The sequence below is a fragment of the Schistocerca nitens genome, chromosome 4 (genome assembly GCF_023898315.1).
Source record: "Schistocerca nitens isolate TAMUIC-IGC-003100 chromosome 4, iqSchNite1.1, whole genome shotgun sequence".
Lineage (NCBI taxonomy): Eukaryota > Metazoa > Arthropoda > Insecta > Orthoptera > Acrididae > Schistocerca > Schistocerca nitens.
In genome coordinates this window covers 768,646,921-768,668,632 of record NC_064617.1, presented here as the reverse complement: position 1 = coordinate 768,668,632, position 21,712 = coordinate 768,646,921, and the positions used below count along the sequence as shown (strand labels likewise).

General features: G+C 44.7%; 1 long non-coding RNA gene across 1 annotated transcript in view; it reads right to left on the bottom strand.

The window, feature by feature from the left end:
• The window catches only part of LOC126253096 (uncharacterized), a 1,024,558-nt gene that overhangs the window by 525,631 nt on the left and 477,215 nt on the right, over nucleotides 1–21,712 (bottom strand). The window contains exon 2 of the long non-coding RNA XR_007545902.1: nucleotides 18,959–19,143. This is a non-coding gene — a long non-coding RNA (uncharacterized LOC126253096). The remainder of the gene's footprint in view (nucleotides 1–18,958; nucleotides 19,144–21,712) is intronic.

Sequence of the window (21,712 nt, the reverse complement as noted above, 5' to 3'; positions counted from 1 at the left end):
CGAACATGCTACATATTAGTAACAAACACTGCCACCTCGCAAGTGACACCTGACAATCACAAACGTTCTTTTATTCGAGCTGTAGGTGACCAAAGAGGTAAAAATCTCGTCTACATCTGTGGATTCTTCTATGTGCGACATTAAGTCGCGTAGAAGGATTGCGACCAATGTCTAACAGCATTTGTTAAAATTTTGTCTAGCGACCTGATCAGTAGTGTTGGAAGTTTTAAAAGATTTTGCTGGATTTGTGGAGATCCGCGATGCTTCCTAAGGCGAGGAACGACCTTGGAACAGCGACAGAACGGTGAAATTTCTAACACAGCAGCCACCGTACACCGGCGACACTTCTTGTGAATTCTAGGAGGTTCCTGCGCTACTTACCAGCCATGTGCGCCTTCAATTTGGTGAACAGGAGCAACACTTTCGAGTACCGCAAGCGCACTGATAACCCAGTTCTTCATCTGCCAATGAAAGAGGCGATAACGTGCTCTCGGTGTGTTAAAAGTTGGACTAAGTATCTAATCGCGGGATTCTGTCGCCGGCACTGGCACACGCGGGCTATCTCGCGTGCGGAAACAATAGAAGGAGGGCGGCCGGAGAGCTGGCGAGCAGCCTACACGGCTACCGCGACCCAGGCCACGCGACTGCGCGGCGCTCGGGAGAAAGCCAGCAGCTGTTGCTGACGTCACGGCGCAGGTTAGCGACCGATAGCGAGTCGCCGATAAGATAACGCGGGCCGCGGAATAACCTACATTAACTGCGGAGGTCGCGGCGGGCGCTCAGTGTCCCGAAAGCAACCGGCACCAGAAAAACACTTCTCTCTCTCCCTCTTGTTTCTTTCCTTGTGGAAGATATTGAGAGGATGGAAAGGAAACTGGCAGAGGGCGGTGGAGCACACAGGGATCCATAAAAAAAGAGTTCATCTATAACATCCTTTCTCTTTGTTGGTGTAGCACGGTTTCGAATTCTGCGCACGATAGACAGTGTCTCGTCCCGAATTTGGTACTACAGAAAGATTTCGATCATCCGTGCACAGTTCAGCCTTTAAAAAAAATTAAAAAATGAAAAACGAAGCCTGAAGTCCTCTACAATAATTACAATGAATATTTCTAGTGTGAAGACGTAAATGGTGAAAACAACCGCGAGTGGTTAATTGGTAATGTCTATGAAAAGCGATTTCAGTAGCTAAGTGACGCTGATACAATGGACAAAGTGTGATCGGTAGAGAAAGACAGCCTAGACGAGGCGACCCAGGAGCCCTTTATCACGCACACCGAGGCACTGCATTAGAGGATGCAAGATAAAATTCGTTTGACTCGACCAACGTTTTCATTGTCCGGAAAATGAGAACCGTCGTGAGGTAAAAAGTGATGCGAAATAAAAAGAAAAGAATCGGATAACTGTTCCCCGCAAGTAAACTGAAAGCAAGCGATACGAAATACTTCGTATTTTATGGATAATTTTGTAAACGTACTGCCTGACAAATAAGAAGATATGCTAGGAGGTTAATGTGGCTTCGTATACGTACCCGCCATCAGCGGGTATGTAAAAATGGCTTCAAATGGCTCTGAGCACTATGGGACTTAACATCTATGGTCATCAGTCCCCTAGAACTTAGAACTACTTAAACCTAACTAACCTAAGGACAGCACACAACACCCAGTCATCACGAGGCAGAGAAAATCCCTGACCCCGCCGGGAATCGAACCCGGTAACCCGGGCGTGGGAAGCGAGAACGCTACCGCACGACCACGAGCTGCGGACGGGTATGTAAAAGATCTGAGTTGCAATTCTCTTCTGTGACACGTAGAACGGACACCAGAATGCATCAGTGTTGAGTGATAACTGTGTAGGACATGGAGATGTCATGTACTTGTGTGAGAAAGCTTTATCATCACTGACAGAGTTTCAAAGCTGCCTCAATGCGGCTCTCTATTTGGCCGGCAGCTCGGAGCGTGAAATATCCAGATATGTGAGGCATCCGGATGTGACAGTGGGCCGATGTTGAATAGTGGCAGGCACACTCGTCGTCGAGGTTTCAGTCAAATGGTTCAAATGGCTCTAAGCACTATGGGACTTAACATCTGAGGTCATCAGTCCCCTGGACTTAGAACTACTCAAGCCTAACTAACCTAACGACACCACACACATCCATGCCCGAGGCAGGATTCGAACCTGCGACAGTAGCAGCAGCGTGGTTTCGGACTGAAGCGCCTAGAACTGCTCGGCCACAGCGGCTGGCGAGGTTCCAGTCATCCACGTCTGACCACCGCAAGGGAGGGTTGACTGTTGATGAAAGGCGTCGAACTGTGTTCAGTGATGGATTACGGTTCCACACTATCCGTCGTCGGAGAGCATAGCGGCTACCGAGGGAGACGTTCCATTTCTCCACTATTCTGCAGAGGCACAGTGGTGTTATTCCTCACATCATGGTGTAAGGAATCATCGGGTATAACTTTAGGTCAAGGCTGGTAGTGTCTCAGGCAATCTGACGGAACAACGCTGCGACACGGACATCCTACCTCCTCGTATGTTAACACTCTTGCAACGATATCATGGTGCCATTATTCGACAGGACAATGCTCTTCCATACACGGCACGGCATGGACGGTATGCGTCATGTTGAGATACCCAAGTGACCAACAATACCGCAGATCTGTCTGCCATAAAACATTTGTGGAACCAGTTCCCACGTCGATTCCGTCGCAGTGCCAGTGTTCAGGATACCAAAGGTCAGTTACAACAGCTGTGGGTCAGCTTGCCTCGGGAGAGTATACAAGTCGATTTTGTAATCACCGAAGCAACACCATATACCCTTTCAACCGCGAAGTTTCATTTCCTTTCCTCCTCCCCTTCTGGGAGTTTTTTTCTTCTTCACACCGTCCAAGTTGTCATTTTCAGGCGAGCATTGCGTCGGAAATGCTGTGGGTTCTCATGAGTGGTTTTAACATGTTTCATAAATTCCGTAAACAGCAGTTTCTGGAAAAAAAGTGTGTATTTTGCGTTATCTGTGTTTTCAGGTTATCCGTGCTGTGCCGGGTAGGCATTAACTCCGACAATTAGGAACTTGCTGTATTTTATTTTTGCTGTCAGATGCTTCTTCTGCCATCACACATCACTCTAATCATAATGGTAGTCAGTTACGTGTGACGTCTTCTACTGGCGTAGATATGCTGTGTGTGTTTTCGTTTTTTAACGGTTTGTGTGACGTGTTTGTGAGGTGCAGATGAGGCGCGACTAATTGTCGACAATCCCATGTAGGAATTCGATCCGAATGTGATCCTCTTTTCCGCAAGTTGGAGCACTAAGCTTCAATCCACCTACTTATATCGCCGGCCCTTGTGACCGAGCGGTTCTAGGCGCTTCAGTCCGGAACCGCGCTGCTGCTAAGGTCGCAGGTTCGAACCCTGCCACAGGCATGGTTGTGTGTGCTGTCCTTAGGTTAGTTAGGTTCAAGTAGTTCTAAGTCTAGGGGACTAATGACCTCAGATGTTAAGTCCCATAGAGCTCAGAGCCATTTGAACTTATACTCCGCAAGCCGCCTTTGGTTGTATGGGGGAGAGAATTTCTTCTACTCTTGTCATTTCCCCCTCTCCTTTTCAGCCACGAATGGTGCGCGGGAATAAAAACTCTATCATCTCGAATCTCTATAATTTTAGCTCCATGGTCTTTTCGGAAGATACATGTAGGAGGAGGGAATATATTGGATGACTTTTCTAGGTACGTATGCAATCGGAATTTTAACAGATACAACACCATGATGCACAACGAAACGCGCTGCTCACCTTTAGATGTCCTCCATTTCCTCTATTAATCAATCATACCTAATAAGAGTCCCTGACTGACGAGCAATACTGAAGTATTGGTCGAACGAGAGTACCCTACGCTATCTCTTTCTTAAGTGGCCTACACTGTCAGCAAACTCTTTAAATGAATGTGTCCGGCATCTGTCTTTCCTACGACTAATTTCATGTGGTCTATCCATTCTAAATAGCTCTGTTCGCACATTAAAAAATATTTCAGCGATGTGACTTTTTTCCATAGATTCTTCCACAATTGTGTAATCAGTCAATAGTGGTCGCTTCCGAAGAACTCATTAATCGTATCGAAGAAAACAAAACATTAGTTGTCCAAAACCAATCAGACGCTACGTTGTTAATAAAAATAAGCTCTTAATAGAAGAAAATAAAAACGATTACTCTTTGGATCCAATTGTTAGCATGTAAAATTTACTATAAAGATTTTGTGTCACGAGAAAGTTAAGATGCTTTGAGATCGAAGGTTGGTTTGAACACCATATTTTTATGAAGCACCATGGTACTGTGGTTGAACATGTGCACAGACTTGTCCAGTCAGTCAGTCGAGACCTACTGTGTAACGTAGTATTTTCTTTAGCACGAAAATGCGTTTGTAGGTGCGATAAGTGATAGACAAAAGTTCCTGGACCAACCGGGGATGACACTCCGAAACTTAAAAGAAACGGTTACATCAGGATCTAAAACATCTAATTACTGACGCCCTGCCACACAGCTACATACTGGACTCACGCTGAATTGTTCCGCGTTCAGGGACGTTGTCTATTGTCAAGGTCTACAATCTACGATGATTTTCAACTTAATGTAACTATTAAAGTTTTTTTTATTTTTTAACAAGAACAGGACGCAGTTTCACTATACTGTAATTTTTGTTTCTTGTCGGAACACGCTTCTACAAAAGACTGCAGTTTTTTTCAAATAATCATGTAAGAGTCTGTAACAACCTAGTAAAAGGTGACGCAGCAACGGCAGTATTATGGCACATATTGCTTCAAGTTCATGAGGAAAGGGATAGGTGAGAAGGGACAGAGCTATTCAATACTCCATGTAAGCTCTTATAGTCTGTGAAAGTGTCTGTATTCTGTTGCTCGGAGGAAGAATACAAATAAAATTATAACTCTTTGAGTATACTGCTCGACAAACTGCTTCAAGATTGAACGTTTTTCTTTCAGACAAATAATTCACTTGGCCAGGCTCAAAATATCTTTTTGCCAGTTCACAATATTTAAGAGAAAACATAGGAAAACAAACAATTTGTACGAAAGGGTCACCTTTCTGTCAGACCACGTCGTTTTTCAGTCTTACTTGACGGCTGCTTTTACAGTAAGCAGTAAAATTTTCTAGCGTCGCTGAAACTGCAAATAAAGAGGGAGATAAGGCAAAAAATGAAGCTCTCTATAATGGCTTTTCTTGGAGATTTACTTCATACTACAATTCATCCAAACAGCAATACTGAAAATTTTAGAGGTTTTTCGTTAAAAAGAAGACTATCGCGCTTACATCGTCCCAATATATTTTTCCAACATTAATACTGTCAAACTGTGACGACTACAAGAGGACAATAACCAAATCTTTAAAAGGTGCAACCACGAGCGTCGTCCACATCAAGCCACTGGATTAGAATAATCTGAGCCATGAGTTACGTGGCGAATTACGAGAATCTGTCAGGATAGAGAGAACAGTTAAAATGTCAATGCGAAAGGTAAAGCTCCAGCTTGCCGAGAGGCTAACAACCAATAAATAGCATTCCCTTTACCAAACCACAAAGACAATGTGCGGCGGTGAGTGTACTGAGCAGCGTCCACGTAGCAAATTAAAAGCAAACTAGTGCTTCGTTTGCAGGTGATCTAGTTGAAATGTCCGAGTAGTGCCAACTACTAATGATAGTGATTTCAAAGGCTTGTCGCGCGCAAACTATCAACGTTAGAGTAAATACATAATGCTAGATCCTGACGCATAATCCCGAACCAGAGGCATCAACTGTCCTAAGCAAGCTACATTACCTATTCTCTGTCCGCTTTGGAAATGATTGCCTTCGTCGGTGTAACTCCGAAGTAAGTCCAGGGACGACATGTATGTAGGAGACAGTCACCGCGGAACCCAGCGCGAACATTATTTCCGATACTGCAGTCGATCTCGGACGATGGACGGAGCATTGCCTACTGACATGCGCATCTGTGAGCAATGTGCGCGATAGTTACCCTGCGATTACTGCGAATCACTTCTCCCATTTCTCGAACGCTGTCGTCCGTGTCGTTGCCGACGGCCTATATTCCTGATCAGCAACACTCACGTCTGTGTGGCCGTGGTCAAATCAGTTGACATCAACTCATTACGGCTGGCCGCGACACTGCATTTGGTTCGTATACGTCAGAATGTAGCGATGAATTCGCTAAAGCCGGCCGAAGTGGCCGTGCGGTTAAAGGCGCTGCAGTCTGGCACCGCAAGACCGCTACGGTTGCAGGTTCGAATCCTGCCTCGGGCATGGATGTTTGTGATGTCCTTAGGTTAGTTAGGTTTAACTAGTTCTAAGTTCTAGGGGACTAATGACCTCAGCAGTTGAGTCCCATAGTGCTCAGAGCCATTTGAACCATTTTTTGAATTCGCTAACAATTTAGACGTTTTCCCCACACGAACGGTACCGTCCCGCGTACTTCAGCTTTGGAGTAAGTTTCCAATTGCCGTGCCATTTCACTCGCTCACTGTTATGCACCTGTTATCCTTACGGCACCAGAACTGCGTCTTCGGGAAGTCCGGAACATGTACTCCCTTCTGACAATACGCCGGTCATGGTGCGCTACGGTTTTAGTGCGGGACAACATGTGTAGTTTACTTTTTGAAGTTCCCTCGTGTATCCTTCTTGTCGACTAAACAGAGATGAAAGGAAATAAAATTTCGTGTAACTAGGGCCTCCCGTCGGGTTGATCGATCGCATAGTGCAAGTCTTTTTAGTTGACGCCACTTTGGCGACTTGCGTGTCGATGAGGATGATATGATGAGGGAGAAAACAAAGCACCCAGTCCCACAGCGGAGAAAATCTACGACCCAGCTGGGAATCGAACCCGGGCACCTCGGACCGCATTTTACCGTGCTTCCTTCCCAAAATCTAATTCTTGCTTTGTTAACCTGATGTGACAGATTGCTCTGTGCCACACCGACGCAGTAGGTTCTTGATGGCCATTACGGTAACAGGTTTGCTCAAGAATAGTAAACAGGTCAGTTCATTAGTAAAGAAGAGGCTCTGATTGTCAGCAACAGACAACGAAAACATGTCCTGAGATGTACCACCTATCAGACACGACGATCTAAGTTGTCATTACCAATCTCTCAACAATGTTTCACTTAATTTTTACTTCAGTCCCGAAAACTGCGTCATTTCCAGTACTGTTGGTCAGACATCCCTCTTCTTTCCGCAGCAGAGTAAGTGTCTGCGTACCCAGCGCGAATGCGCTCAGAGGAAGAGAAAAACCTAGGGCATAGCCATCACCGCAACGATGAGGAAGAGAGGAACCTTGCACGTTGCCACCTCTGCACGCCGGCCGGTGTGGCCGAACAGTTCTAGGCGCTTCAGTCTGGAACCGCGCGACCGCTACGGTCGCAGGTTCGAATCCTGCCTAGGGGATGGATGTGTGTGATGTCCTTAGGTTAGGTTAGGTTTAAGTAGTTCTAAGTTGTAGCGGACTAATGACCTCAGATGTTAAGTTCCATAGTGCTCAGAGCCATTTGAACCATTTGAACCTCTCCACGAATAAGACTAAACGTTCCCATTACATTGAAGAATTGCCATCAAGAGTGGAACATGCCCTCATTCCGTCAGACAGTGCGAAGATGTTTACCATTTTACTTCATCCGTAACGGATATAGACCTATTTTAGACTTTGGAATTATAATCATTAAAAACTGGACAGCTGAGGCAGTCTACATTTCGACGAATGAGGGATTTCGTTATCCCTTAGTACTTTACATCCAACGGCCTTGCCGCAGTGGTAACATCGTTTCCCGTCAGATCACCGAAGTTAAGCGCTGTCGGCCTGGGATGGGTGACCATCCGGTCTCCCTGGTGCCGTTGGCAAGCGGGCTGCACTCGCCCTTGTAAGACAAACTGAGGAGCTACTTGATTGAGAAGTAGCGACTCCGGTCTCGTAAACTGACATACGGCCACGAGAGTGGTGTGCTGATCACATACCCCTCCATATTCCCATCCAGTGACGCCTGCGGTCTGAGGATGACATGGCGGCAGGTCGGTACCGTTGGGCCTTCCAAGGCCTGTTCGGACGGAGTTTAGTTTAATTTTAGTACTTTACAGCCTATATTCAGACGCCGGATACACCATTCTTACAAATTACGAGCGAGTGCTAAAAAGAGAAAACTGTTAAAGCTTTTTAAATAAAACATACGTTATTAACATACTACGTCTTTATTCTTCGTGTATATATATTTAATTGTCAACAGTCTTCCTGGCGGCCAACACATTTCTCCCAACGCGAGAGTTTGCTGTTACCGTCACTGTACAAGGTTTGACTTTACTGACGGAGGCGCAACCTCACCTCTGATAGCACAGCTTCATCAGTATCACAGTAAAGTCCTCGAAGATGTTCTTTAAGTTTTGGAAACAGATGAAAATCGGATGGGGCCAAGTCGGGGCTGCATGGAGGACGATGGAGACAGTGAACCCGAGGCGTCGTATCGTTGCAGATGTCGCAGCGCTCGTGTGTGGTCTGACACTGTCAAGCTGAAGGAGACGGTGTTCCACGTGTACACGAACTCTTCGAATTCGAAATTCGATTACAGCACGCTGTTTCTCATGCAGCGACACAGTTATGTTACACACCGCCATGTTACATGCCAAAAATTCGGAAACCCTTTAGTGGCTGCACGTACGTGACATGGAGAATAAAGATGCAGTATGTTAATAACGCTTGTTTTATTCAAAAAGCTTTAAGAATTTTCACGTAAAACACTCGGAGCCATTGCTTTTGAGCATGGCCTCGTACCATGGTATTGCTTCACCCCTGTCAGTTTTCGCTACTAATTACGACACACCCTGCATACACATTTTACCTTTGGCGCCCAAAGCCTGGGCCCTGGCGCACAGACTAGGTAGAACTCCACGCATGGTTGAGCTCCCTGCGCCAGCACCCACACCTTCCCCCACCCCGCTCCATGCGGCCAGACCGTCGTACCCCTGAGACGGAGTCTCGAGCCGGGCGCATTACAGTTACCCACCGTGCTGGCGTCTTGCTAGCGGGCTGCGTTCCGCGCGATCGCCGCGGTGGCTTGCTATAATTACTGGCAATAAGTGAACATTTGAATCCCATCACGGGCTCGGCGGAGCACAAACAGCGCCGTAATTGGGAGGTGGAATCTGGGGACGCCGCAGCGCAGCGGGCCCAGCCGGCTTGGTTTTCCAGCCGATTGAGGCGCGTTCTCATTTAGCCGGCAAGGTCAGCAGCCTCCACACTCCACAGTGCACTCAGCACTCGCGTCCCACCCGCGCCACACCCTCTGCTGAAGGGATACGTGTCGCGTGTTCCTGTTTAGTTTCTGCGGGGTCTACCTCAGTTGACAGCGAAAACTGTCACGGGCGAAATATACGACACTAGAAGCAAAGACATTCAGGAAATATGGCGAGTTACCGCGAATGTGTGTGTGGCTTCGAGCCGCAACTGATTTCAACAGGAAATATTTTAATACTTCGTAGAAATGTATTTCAGATGTAAAATCCGAGCGGACATTCTTCTAATGTCTGGAGGAATGAGACTTTTCTGTCAAGATTAGCTTCTCACGCAGGGGTTGCGTCACTATGGATTATCCTCACATTTCACTCAGGCTTTCCAAGTAAAGGCAAAAATTGCTTCAGATCTGGGGCATACGTTTACGGAGGAAATTTTTCGTTTTACAGTGTGTAGCTGGAGTCATTCCAAATAAATATTGCTCATCACGTCTTGCATGCGAGACTCAGTGTCGACGGAAAGCGTTTCCAACGGTTTTTGAAGGGCAATTTTTACGTGACCATTCGATAGAGCGACCTGAAATTAGCCTAATGCGATATTTATTTTATCAACATGTACTAACAGTAACAAGTACTGCAGCAGCGACCGAGCAGAGCTGCCACAAGGCGACAGCAGCCGGTTCTTCTTGGTTTACTGCCCCTGATAAAACATAGTGAGAAGACGAATTTCGCATTACGCTAATCTGAGACCGCTCTATCGAATGGGCACGTAAAAGTGCGCTTTCGAAATCATTTTCTTTGTAACGGGATCCAAAATGGCGCTTTCCGTCGACATTGGGCGTCGCATAAAAGATACGATCAGCACTATTTCTTTGGGCCGACTCCATCTACATACTGCAAAAAATAAACTGCAAATATCTGTCGAAACACCAGAGAAAATGAGCCGTCTGGTATATACGAAGTAATTATAAACTGGAAACAAATGTGCACCCCGGAATAAAATTGAATAACTACATGCACATAAATACTATCTTTTTGCAGATGATCCATTCATTCTATAGGACGAATATAAGCTTCTGAAATTACTTATTCCCAATATCTTTTATAAAAGTTATAATTTTCACATATCTAGAACAAAAATAAAACTTATGGCATGGGAAGGAAAAAACCCCAATCAGAGTGAAGATAATAATTGACACCAAGCTACACAACAAATTTGAAGCTTCACTTATCTCTCTTATGGTTTATCTTTTAACGATGACTACTCAGTGAAGATAACGCTCCATCGATTCCAATATATGTGGAACAATTCGGCGAACAATGAAGGGTAAGGTGAGAGAAGAGACTGAAATTTTATAAGACTAAGGCTGTGCCAACATTCATCTGCGGGAGCGTGTATGAATAAAAAAATTATGGAAAAAAATACAATCGTCTGAAATGCTGTTCCTCATATCAGTGAAAATATCCTCCCTAAAAGACAAAAAATTCAATCAAAAGATGAGGCAGCAATTCAATATATTCTGGTCGAATGACAGAATTTCCCAAAGCAAGGGAAATATGGAACCTACATTTTTAGAATGAAGGGAAATAAGATTTCCAAGCTTGCCCTAAGGTAACATCTATCTGCATCTACATACACATTCCGCAAGCCATCGTGTGGTAAGTGGCAGAGGGCAACCTGCACGATTACTATTTCCTTTCCAGGTGGCGGAGGGCACCCTGCACGATTACTATTTCCTTTCCAGTTCTATTCGCAAATACACCGATGGAAAAACGACTGTCTATATACCTCTGTACGTGCCCTAGTTTCTCTTGTCTTTGTGGTCCTTACGCGAAATGTACGTTCGCGGCAGTACAGTCGTTCTGTAGTCACCTTCAAATGCTGGTTTTCTACATTTTCTCGTCGATGATCCTCGAAAAGAAAGTCGCCTTCCCTCCACGGATTCCCATTTGAATACCCAAACGTCCTACCGCAGGAGAGATGTTAGGTGATCCATGAAGATAATGTAGGAAAAATGAGGTCGCAACATACTAATAGCCTAATCCCGGAAAAGAAAACAAGTACTTTACATTTAGATTCAAATTTGACCCATGGCCTACCTCCACAAGGAATGAGGTAGTACTTCAGAAGATTTCATTTTAAAAATCAACTGCACACTCTTGTCAGTAGAAGGATACATTACGTGTCGCTTTCGCATTCCGATGCAATACTAGTCTTTTTCTGTAGTGAGTAATCAGCTCTTTCGAACACTCTCGGATCTCTTCCTAAATCTGACAAGACAGTACAATTTGCTGCTCCAGTTCGTCCATCTTATCTACGCGAGTGTTTACACATCACTTTTGATGTGACCGCAGACAGAAGAATCCACGGTATGAGGTCAGTGGATACTGAAGGTGCAGCCCGCTCTATCTATCCATGTTACACTACGTGATCAAAAGTATCCAGACACCCCCAAAAACGTACGTTTTTCATATTAGGTGCATTGTGCTGCCACATACTGCCAGGTACTCCATATCAGCGACCTCAGTAGTCATTAGACATCGTGAGAGAGCAGAATGGGGCGCTCCGCGGAACTCACGGACTTGGATCGTCGTCAGGTGATTGGTTGTCACATGTGTCAAGCGTCTGTACGCGAGATTTCCACGCTCCTAAACATCCCTAGGTCCACTGTTTCCGATGCGACAGTGAAGTGGAAACGTGAAGGGACACGTACAGCACAAAAGTGTACAGGCTGACCTCGTCTGCTAACTGACAGAGGCCGCCGACAGTTGAAAAGGGTCGTAATGTGTACTAGGCAGACATCTATCCAGATCATCACATAGGAATTCCAAACTGCATCAGGATCCACTGCAAGCATTACGACAGTTAGGCGGGAGGTGAGCAAACTTGGATTTCATGGTCGAGAGCGGCTGCTCATAAGCCACACATCACGCCGGTAAATGCAAAACGACACCTCGCTTGGTGTAAGGAGCGTAAACATTGGACGATTGAACAGTTGAAAAACGATGTGTGGAGTGAAATCACGCTACACAATGTGCCGATCCGATGGCAGGCTGTGGGTATGGCGAATGCCCGGTGAACGTCATCTGCCAGCGTGTGTAGTGCCAACAGTAAAATTCGGAGGCGGTGGTGTTACGGTGTGGACGTGTTTTTCATGGAGGGTGTTTGCACCCCTTGTTATTCTGCGTGGTACTACCCCAGCACAGTCCTATATTGATGTTTAAAGCACCTTCTTGCTTCCCACTGCTGAAGAGAAATTTGAGGATGACGATTGCATCTTCAAACACGATCGAGCACCTGTTCATAATGCACGGCCTGTGGCGGAGTGGTTACACGACAATAACATCCCTGTAATGGATTGGCCTGCACAGAGTCCTGACCTTAATCCTATAGAACACCTTTGGAATATTTAAAACGCCGACTGTGTGCCAGGCCTCACCGAACGACATCGATACCTCTGTTCAGTGCAGCACTCCGTGAAGAACGGGCTGCCATTCCCCAAGAAACCTTCCAGCACCTGATTGAACGTATGCCCGCGAGAGTGGAAGCTACATCAAGGCTAAGCGTGGGGCAACACCATATTGAATTCCAGCATTACCGATGGAGGGCGCCGCGAACTTGTAAGTCATTTTCTGCCAGGTGTACGGATATTTTTGATCACATAGTGTATGCCGTACTGTACCGTTAAATGTTTTGTTACATCGGTTGCAAAATGTGTCGGAGCCCAATCATATATGTACAATATTCCCCAACTTCCGGCAAGGGGAATATCCTCAAGCTTTCCCGGACGACTCCACTGCAGAAATCAAAAGCATCATCATTTTTCAAGTTTGCTTGGAAGGATGTGTGGTCTAGCGAGGTGCCACCTAGAATCCCTAGCCATACATTCTATGAGAGATCTTCCTGACATTGTCACTCATGAAGCGGATGTTTGTGTAAGCTAAATTTGAGCCCAACTGATTGGGGTCTTAACCGAGAAGAATATATTTGGACTAGGGTAGTCTGTGCAGTCTTGGCAGCCACAATGCCACGGTGGTGTAGTGGTTAGTACATCTGCCTAGTAAACAGGAGACCCTAGTTCCGGCCTTGGCACAAATTTTAATTCATTACCTCGGCTTCTATCCTTATCGAAGATAAAGCTGAGACTCATATATCTCCAGGAAAATGTAACTCCATGGGAATAATTTTATGTTAAGAAAAACCATGTTTCATAGCTAAGTAACCACAAATCTGGAATTATATCGCAAACAGCTCGGTAGTGGACCCATGTTTACCATAACGTTTTTGCTTGTGCTGTCGTATATTTTCACATCGATGTTAGTTTCCTCTGTTAATTATACTACATCCTGTATATCCACGTCATCTACATCCAATGAGTGTAAGACCCACTACGTTTCGGTGTCTGTCCAGCACAGCTGGGGGTCTAAATAATGAAGGTTTCACTGTACTGCTAGTTACTTCTTTATGAATTTGTAGGATATAGGGACGAAATAATTTACATGCCGAATTGGCGATTCAGAATCAGAACTGGTACGTAGGGTCGACTGAAATGTTACCTGTGGTTTGGATGAAGGTTCGGTCTTAGTGTAGAAGTTATGAAAAGAGTGTTGAATGGTTTCGGTACGGATTGTCTCCACTCATTTTCGTCGTAACAATTTAATACGACAGTAACACTTCACAATAAGTAAGAATGTACTCGTAGTGCCCTATGACTACAGTACCAATGAGTCACAAATGAAATCGGTCAACTGATGAAAAAATACTCACGTGTTACAGTTTATGGGGATATGGAAAGAAATGACAAGGACTTAGTCGCAGGTAAAGCAGGTGGTGTACTACAAGTCCTCTAGGCAGGATGGGGGAAAATGTAGTACATCTACAAAGAAGATTGGTTACAAAACAGTTCTTCTCCGCTCTATCCTCCAAAATAGCTCAACCGTGTGGGATCGATATCAAATAGGACTATCAAAGGATAGTGAACGTACACAGAGAAGGGTAGCACGAATGTTCACAAGTTTTTTTCAACCCGCAGGAGAGTGTCACTGAAACGTTGAAAGAAGTTAACTACCACACTGTATCGTGAAAGCTTGCTTACAAAGTGGAACCCTCTACTTTCGCACCACTTCCATTGGGTCCGAGAACACAAACTTACACTAATTACAGGCACTCGCAGCAACCGGTCTTCCAGCGCTCCATGCGCGTATGGGGGGGGGGGGGCGGGGGGGGGGGCGGGGGGGACTTAATACGTGCAATAATGGAAAGTACTCACTACTGTACGACTCACACTGATTTCCGGAGTACACATGTAGATGTAAACGTACAGGATATATTCTTACGCAAAAATATTCCGTGGGAGTCTGAACAATCAGGCATAGACGATCCAGAATCAGACCACGATCCTGTTATCTTTGCACTGGGGGACAAAACCTCTCAACTGCAAGCAGCTACAACAATGAAGACCTTCCGCACGAAATGGAAGCGATTCAACATATCTTTTTTAAACAAGACAGCATCAGCCGCTGAAATAGCAAACTAAGGCAAATATTGACCGACCTCTAAATTTTTTGAGTTCCGCTGCCAGTGTTAGTCTCATCAAAATCCGTGAAAGTGTACTATCCCGTAATCTTGTACCAAAATGATGAAATTCTGAAATATTGGACGTTTTGGCCCTGTTGCAGTGCCTACTTCAGCGTCTAATTAGTCTATGCCCTGAGGAAAGCCGCTGCCACACGGCCGAATCGTTGGCTATTTTAGTATTTTATAAGATGTGCCAATACATTGTAACGCCGGAAATGAATATCCTCCTATTTCCATCTATTGTACTATAAATTTTTTCCTTATTTTGTTACCTAAAGATATGACATTTCTGTGTCTTTATATATTGTAATTGTTTTACAATATATATATATATGTGTGTGTGTGTGTGTGTGTGTGTGTGTGTGTGTGTTTATGCATTTATGTCGATGTATAATTGGTTTCTTTTGTAAGTATTATTTGTATTTGCCTAGGGAAAACTATGCTATCGAACGATTACATCGATAGGTCGTGTGGAGAACCAAAGTGTTTAGGATCTTTGGAAGTGTTAACTCTGCCGCGTGGAGCGCGGGCAGAGCGGAGTCTGACTGGAGTAGGGCGGTGGAGCAGGTGTGTTGAGTGACGCTCCCGCGAGTTGCCGCGCTTCCGAGGTTTGGCAGCACGTAATTTCGCTCGACTTGCTATGATAGTTTCTGGCACGGTGTCGCCGACAGGAAACATCAGCAGGCACACATCAAGAGCCCGTTTCGCCTGGTGAGCGTGTCGAGAAGAAGGCGCGCCAACATCCGGCTTTCTGCAACAGCTACGGCCGACAATGAGTCATTGTCGCCACCTCCTCGATCGGCGACTTCAAACCTTCAATCAACCAACAAGGAAGACTGAAAGCAAGTTTTAGAACTGTATGGCAGACCTCAGCTTTTCAAACGGTTCCTTTTGCATCACTAAAATACAGCAACTTAGCATGAACCTTTGTTGCTCATTGTCCCAATTGCATTACCAAGCAAGGTCCCTTCCTTTCGTGAAATGAATCCGAGTGTCGTTGAAATTCAAACGCCAGAATTAAAGTAATATCATTCCATTTCACTGTTTTAATTTCAAAGTTCAGTTAAAGTATTCATAGCTGGCTATGAACTATATTTAGATTACACAAGCACAAATTAAAGAGTGCGAGTTTTGATACCATATTTTAGCTTACATGTGACTGCACCTCAGCTTGGTATGTACTAAATTTTACTATTGTTAATTGTTCTAAATCATTTAATTCAAGTTCAAAGTTAAATCTCTTAGTTCCAAATTGCGTAGATTCAAGTTGCTTTTGAGAAACAAAGTTCACTATTAATTTCAGTCACTAAATTAACTTTCAATTTTCCGATTTTATTAATTCTTTTGCTAAATTAAGTCAGAGTGTAGCGAAATTTATTACTTCTGACAAACATTCAGTTTTCACACAACACGTGTCAACCTTCAGTTGCCACGCTTTTAGTGCTAATTATATGTGCAATAACCTTTCTTTTTCAGTTATTATAGTAGTTGTCCATAGGACTGGCGACCGTGATTTCCCCCAAATCTCAAATATCTAATTAACGCCCGTTAATTGTTAACATAATGACCGCACAATTACTTTCTTTATTAACTTTACCCTTTTTCAAAATTAATTTCCACCAATTTCATTTGCATTTTTCCTTTCATTTAGATGTAACCCTCTCCTCCCTCTTTACCGACAGATTAACTTCGGTGACTATTGCTTTTCCCAAATTTCCATTAGGTACACGCGATTTAATCGTTACTGTCGTAAAGGTCGATAAGTGAGGGGGAGGTTACAACATCTGCCAAGGTTTGAAAATCGACCACGTTGTACAAAGCCTCACAGACATCATCAAAAATCTCAACGATCGTCCTCTCCTAAGACAATCTTCCGCCAGCATTTTCAAGTCTTGCTGGAAATGTCCGTTGCTAGAGAGCCGACATGTACGGAAAGAGAAAAGTTCCTTACGCGCATGCGCTCCGCGTGAATCGAAATCCTAATGGCAAACATCGGTCGTATTATTATTACTAGTAGTAGTGTAGGATCGGGGGTGGAAAAAATATGAAAACACCGAAAACACAACACATTACCCTCTCTAATACGGTATAGGTAAACCGTTGGCATTCAAATCAGCTTCTAGCCATCTTGGAATGGATAAATACAGATCCTATATGGTTTTCAAGGAAATCGCATACCATTCCTCCAGCAAAATAGTGACAAGATGAACTAACGACGACAGAGGTGGATAGCGATCACGTACCCTTCTCTTCAAATTAGACCACAAACGCTCAATAACATTGAGATCCGGTGACTGGTGGGTAGGAGAGATGCCATAATTCATTCTCGTGTTCACAAAACCAGTCATGGATGATGTTAGTTGCGTGAACAGGGGCCCTGTTAGTCTTTCGAACACGGTATCACCACTGGGGAACAAACATTTCACCACGGGATAGACCTGATCTTCCAAAATACACACTCCTTGGCAGTAATGCGACCTCGTAGACTGGCCATGGGGCCTACAGAATACCATGCTACGGCTGTCAAAATCGTCACCAAATCCCCGCCATTTTTCACTTTTGGGGCGTAAGCTCGATCGTCAGTTGACCATCCTATAAATGCGCAGTCTTACGCCGGCCGTGTCAGTCTCAAGGCTCATCAGACCAAATGGCATTCTTCTATTTCTCCACAGTCCTTGTTTAAGGCTTGAGTACGATGTTTCCTTATTTCGATCATAGGCATCACTGATGAGTGGTCTGTCATTCCAGATAGACATGCAATTGTCTCTTATGGAGCTCCCATCATGTTGTTTTCGTGCTGACAGGGTTCGCGAGTGCGACTTCAGTTCTGCGATGACTTTTTTATTTTTCGTCACCATCCTCTTCAACGACCATCTGTCACGATCACTCAACACACACATTTTTCCGCGTTGCAACTTATCGGATGACGTTTTACCGCTTTCCCTGTAAGCGGTATGAATCTTCGACTGGTGCCTCTTGAAACGCCAAACACTTCGCCTCCCTTGGTTACGGAAGCACCCACCATACGAGTAGCAAAACTTTGTCCACATTCGAATTCACTTCGCTATGATATAATGCACGCACAACTACAAAGAATATTGTTATCACCCAACCGACACATGCAACGTAAAGACGACATCGCACAGGTACCTTTCGTGGCCGCGCGGGATTAGCCGAGCGGTGTAAGGCGCTGCAGTCATGGGCTGTGCGGCTGGTCCCGGCGGGCATGGGTGTGTGTGTCTGTCCTTAGGATAATTTAGGTTAAGTAGTGTGTAAGCTTAGGGACTGATGACCTTAGCAGTTACGTCCCATAAGATTTCACACACATTTGAACACTTTTTTTTTTGGTACCTTTCGTGGTCAAATACAACACCACAACGTGCAGGCCTGGCTAGCATCTGCATTTATGTCCAGACATGCATTTCGCGCGGTGTTCCCGTATTTTTGTCCAACTGCTGTAAGTGGGCGATGCCGACAGTTCAGACTGTAGCGTCTGCGACTTCTAGTGCGAGTATAATAAACAGAACGCTACCATAATCTTTGACATGCGGCGTACCAACGATGACTGGACAAACCAAGCAGATACATTAGAAATTAACTCCAACACCACACATATCGGTAATGGGATAAATCTCTAAACGAAACCGAGCAAACCCTGGCTTGCTAGTGACGGACTGACAATAGCGAGTTTAGGATGTGCAGCAGAACAGACGAGCTACAACCCCCCCCCCCCCCCCCCCCCCGATAATGACCACCGGGAATGGGTCGAAACATTGGGTTTCCCTCTAGAAATTCATTCTACTACGGTATATCAGCTCGGAATATTTTAGTAAGAGTAAATAATTATTATTATTACAAGCAGCGGGAACACAACGCAAATTCATCATTTCTCGAGAGCACAGGCTAATAAACAACAATGTACGCCAGTAGTAATACAGAAGGTACTCGTGCAAAAAGTCAGCTCTCTCGCCTGCGGTGGTGGGAAAAAGGAGAATCCTGAAGTTTGGAACTGTTGCTGTGACAAGGCGCGGGGAAATACTGCTGGTAGAGCGGTGCACGCGCCTGCGGAAGAGCACTCAGTGAACAATTTGGATGCGCTGTGGGCTACGGTACCTTTTTGGCGAGCGCGGGAGTCCTTCCGTGGAGCGTCCAGAAGCGCCGCGGGCGACCGCCGGCCGCTGCTGAAGCCGCGGGGCAGACGAGCCGCCACAGCACAACTCGCGACACGCCCCCTCTGCGCGCACGCGCACTAGCGCTGCCAACCTGCCGCGCCGTCCAGGCCTACGCCGGTCTGCCACCTGCCGACAACATTCACAATGCATGCTGTTGCACCACCGTCCAGCGCGCGCGCTCGCACACACACACACACACACACACACACACACACACAATCCATTTTAACTATCTGTACAGAGTCAACATAAAAAAAAAAAATATCCAGGAAATTCTGTTTAGGTACGAAAGAGCCATTAACCATCAAGACTGCCTTTTTCTGAACTTTCTTCGTTACGCATTAATAAACAACAGAACGCATTTTTTAAGTAGCACCCTATATTTATTTCATTTGGTAATCCACTTCTTTATTTGGTAATGCAGTTCATCTGATAAAGACCAGTTCAAAAAAGTATCACCTAGTGCCATTAAAGTACACTTGAAGTTATTAAAAACGAATCACTGACTCTTCTGCGCCGCTACTCAGTACCGGTATCCGGTATAACGTACCTAATCCACTTCCTATAGTTGATATTAAACAAATGGAAACACAAAGAAAAGGAGCACCGGCATTCAGTCAACAATTTTCAGTGAAAGATTTGTCTGCGTTTCGAAGTACACCAATTCACATATTTATCTAGTATTGTGTGTACAACTTTTAGATTACAGCATATCATCTGAAACCATAATAACTTATTGACACTATTCGTCTGCCGGCCCCACGCCCGGGTTCCCGGGTTCGATTCCCGGCGGGGTTAGGGATTTTTTTTCTACCTCGTGATGACTGGGTGTTGTGTGCTGTCCTTAGGTTAGTTAGGTTTAAGTAGTTCTAAGTTCTAGTGGACTGATGACCTCAGATGTTAAGTCCCATAATGCTCAGAGCCATTTGAACTATTCGTCTGACATTGATTTCATCACACGTAATAAAAGGTTTATGGGTTCCAACGAAATGGGGAAGATCTCATGGCTGTTTTGGGTGAAAATAACTGTTTTTAGAATTCCGTATCTCAATCGGCAAAAATCGGTAAAAACGGAACCCGTACTGGATCACTTTGTTGTCCATCTGTCTGTCCGTCCGACTGTTAAAATCCCTTTTCCTCAGGAACTGGTAACCTTATAGAGATGAAATTTACGTCACATACTAAGGTCTACAGCTCTTTAGCAATTTACAAAATGTAAGCTTCTAAGTCAATGCAGTCAAAAGATACGATCAGTTGTGTGACATATTTATATACTCGCAAACTCATTTATAAAAACCTATAGGTTACTTCCTGTTGACCTAGAATAACGAAATTTGGGTGGAAGTAAGCTTTCAGAGTACAAGTAAACAAAAAAATCAGAAAATTGTTAGTTTCTAATTATACCTCGTATCCGACTACCTGTCCGTCTGTTAAGACTCATTCTTATCATGAACTACAAAACCAAACGCGAAATTACACAAAAAATCAAAACTTAAAACTTACAGTTAAAACAGTCCCGAAATTGCTTGGACAAATATCTTGCCAGTGTCGAAATCCATAACAGGTAAAAATAATCGAGATGTGAATGAACTATCTTCATGCACAATTAAGTTTGTACGGCACTCACACGCGCGTAAGTCCTTGTCGCACTTGACCAATTTTTTAAAAAAGGATTTCATGTTACGAGATTGCAGAACAGTGTGTAAAGGCTTAAAAACAAACTAAAATTTCGTAACATTTTTGCTTTCTGTTAATAATTTGTAGCACTGAATTAATGCTTTTTAGCGAAATAGATCAGTGAGCTATCACTTTCTTTGACAGGCAATGTGAAACGATTTCGAACGAAAGAGCAATTGTTTTCACTGTATAGTGTCAATAAAGAGTCACTTCCCGTAAACTGTCAAATTTCGTAGCTGCAGAGGAATGCTGCCATTGCGAATGGTTTTTTAGGCAAGTCGCGCCCTAAGCACGAAACAGAAATTCGATTTACATTCTCTGGCCGTAGTATTAGTAGTAATGGCAGTAGTAGTGGAAGAAGAAGAATAAGTAGAAGGAAGAGGAGGAGGAGGAGGAGGAAAATTTAATGTAGAGGAAGTGCTCTGAATGTAATTCTTCGATGGAAATCATGTGTATTTAAATAGCTATATGTCGGTAGCACTACCCGCTGTCAGTGAGAGGTTTACTAAGTTATCGTTATAAACATTACTTCTTACAGTATGACACGCTGAATACTTTCGAAGAGTAAAACTGCAAAAATTTCTGAAAAAGATAACCGCGAAACGTTCGCTATTTGGGCAATACTTGTTTGTATCCAATTAAAACAAAGTACACTCCTGGAAATGGAAAAAAGAACACATTGACACCGGTGTGTCAGACCCACCATACTTGCTCCGGACACTGCGAGAGGGCTGTACAAGCAATGATCACACGCACGGCACAGCGGACACACCAGGAACCGCGGTGTTGGCCGTCGAATGGCGCTAGCTGCGCAGCATTTGTGCACCGCCGCCGTCAGTGTCAGCCAGTTTGCCGTGGCATACGGAGCTCCATCGCAGTCTTTAACACTGGTAGCATGCCGCGACAGCGTGGACGTGAACCGTATGTGCAGTTGACGGACTTTGAGCGAGGGCGTATAGTGGGCATGCGGGAGGCCGGGTGGACGTACCGCCGAATTGCTCAACACGTGGGGCGTGAG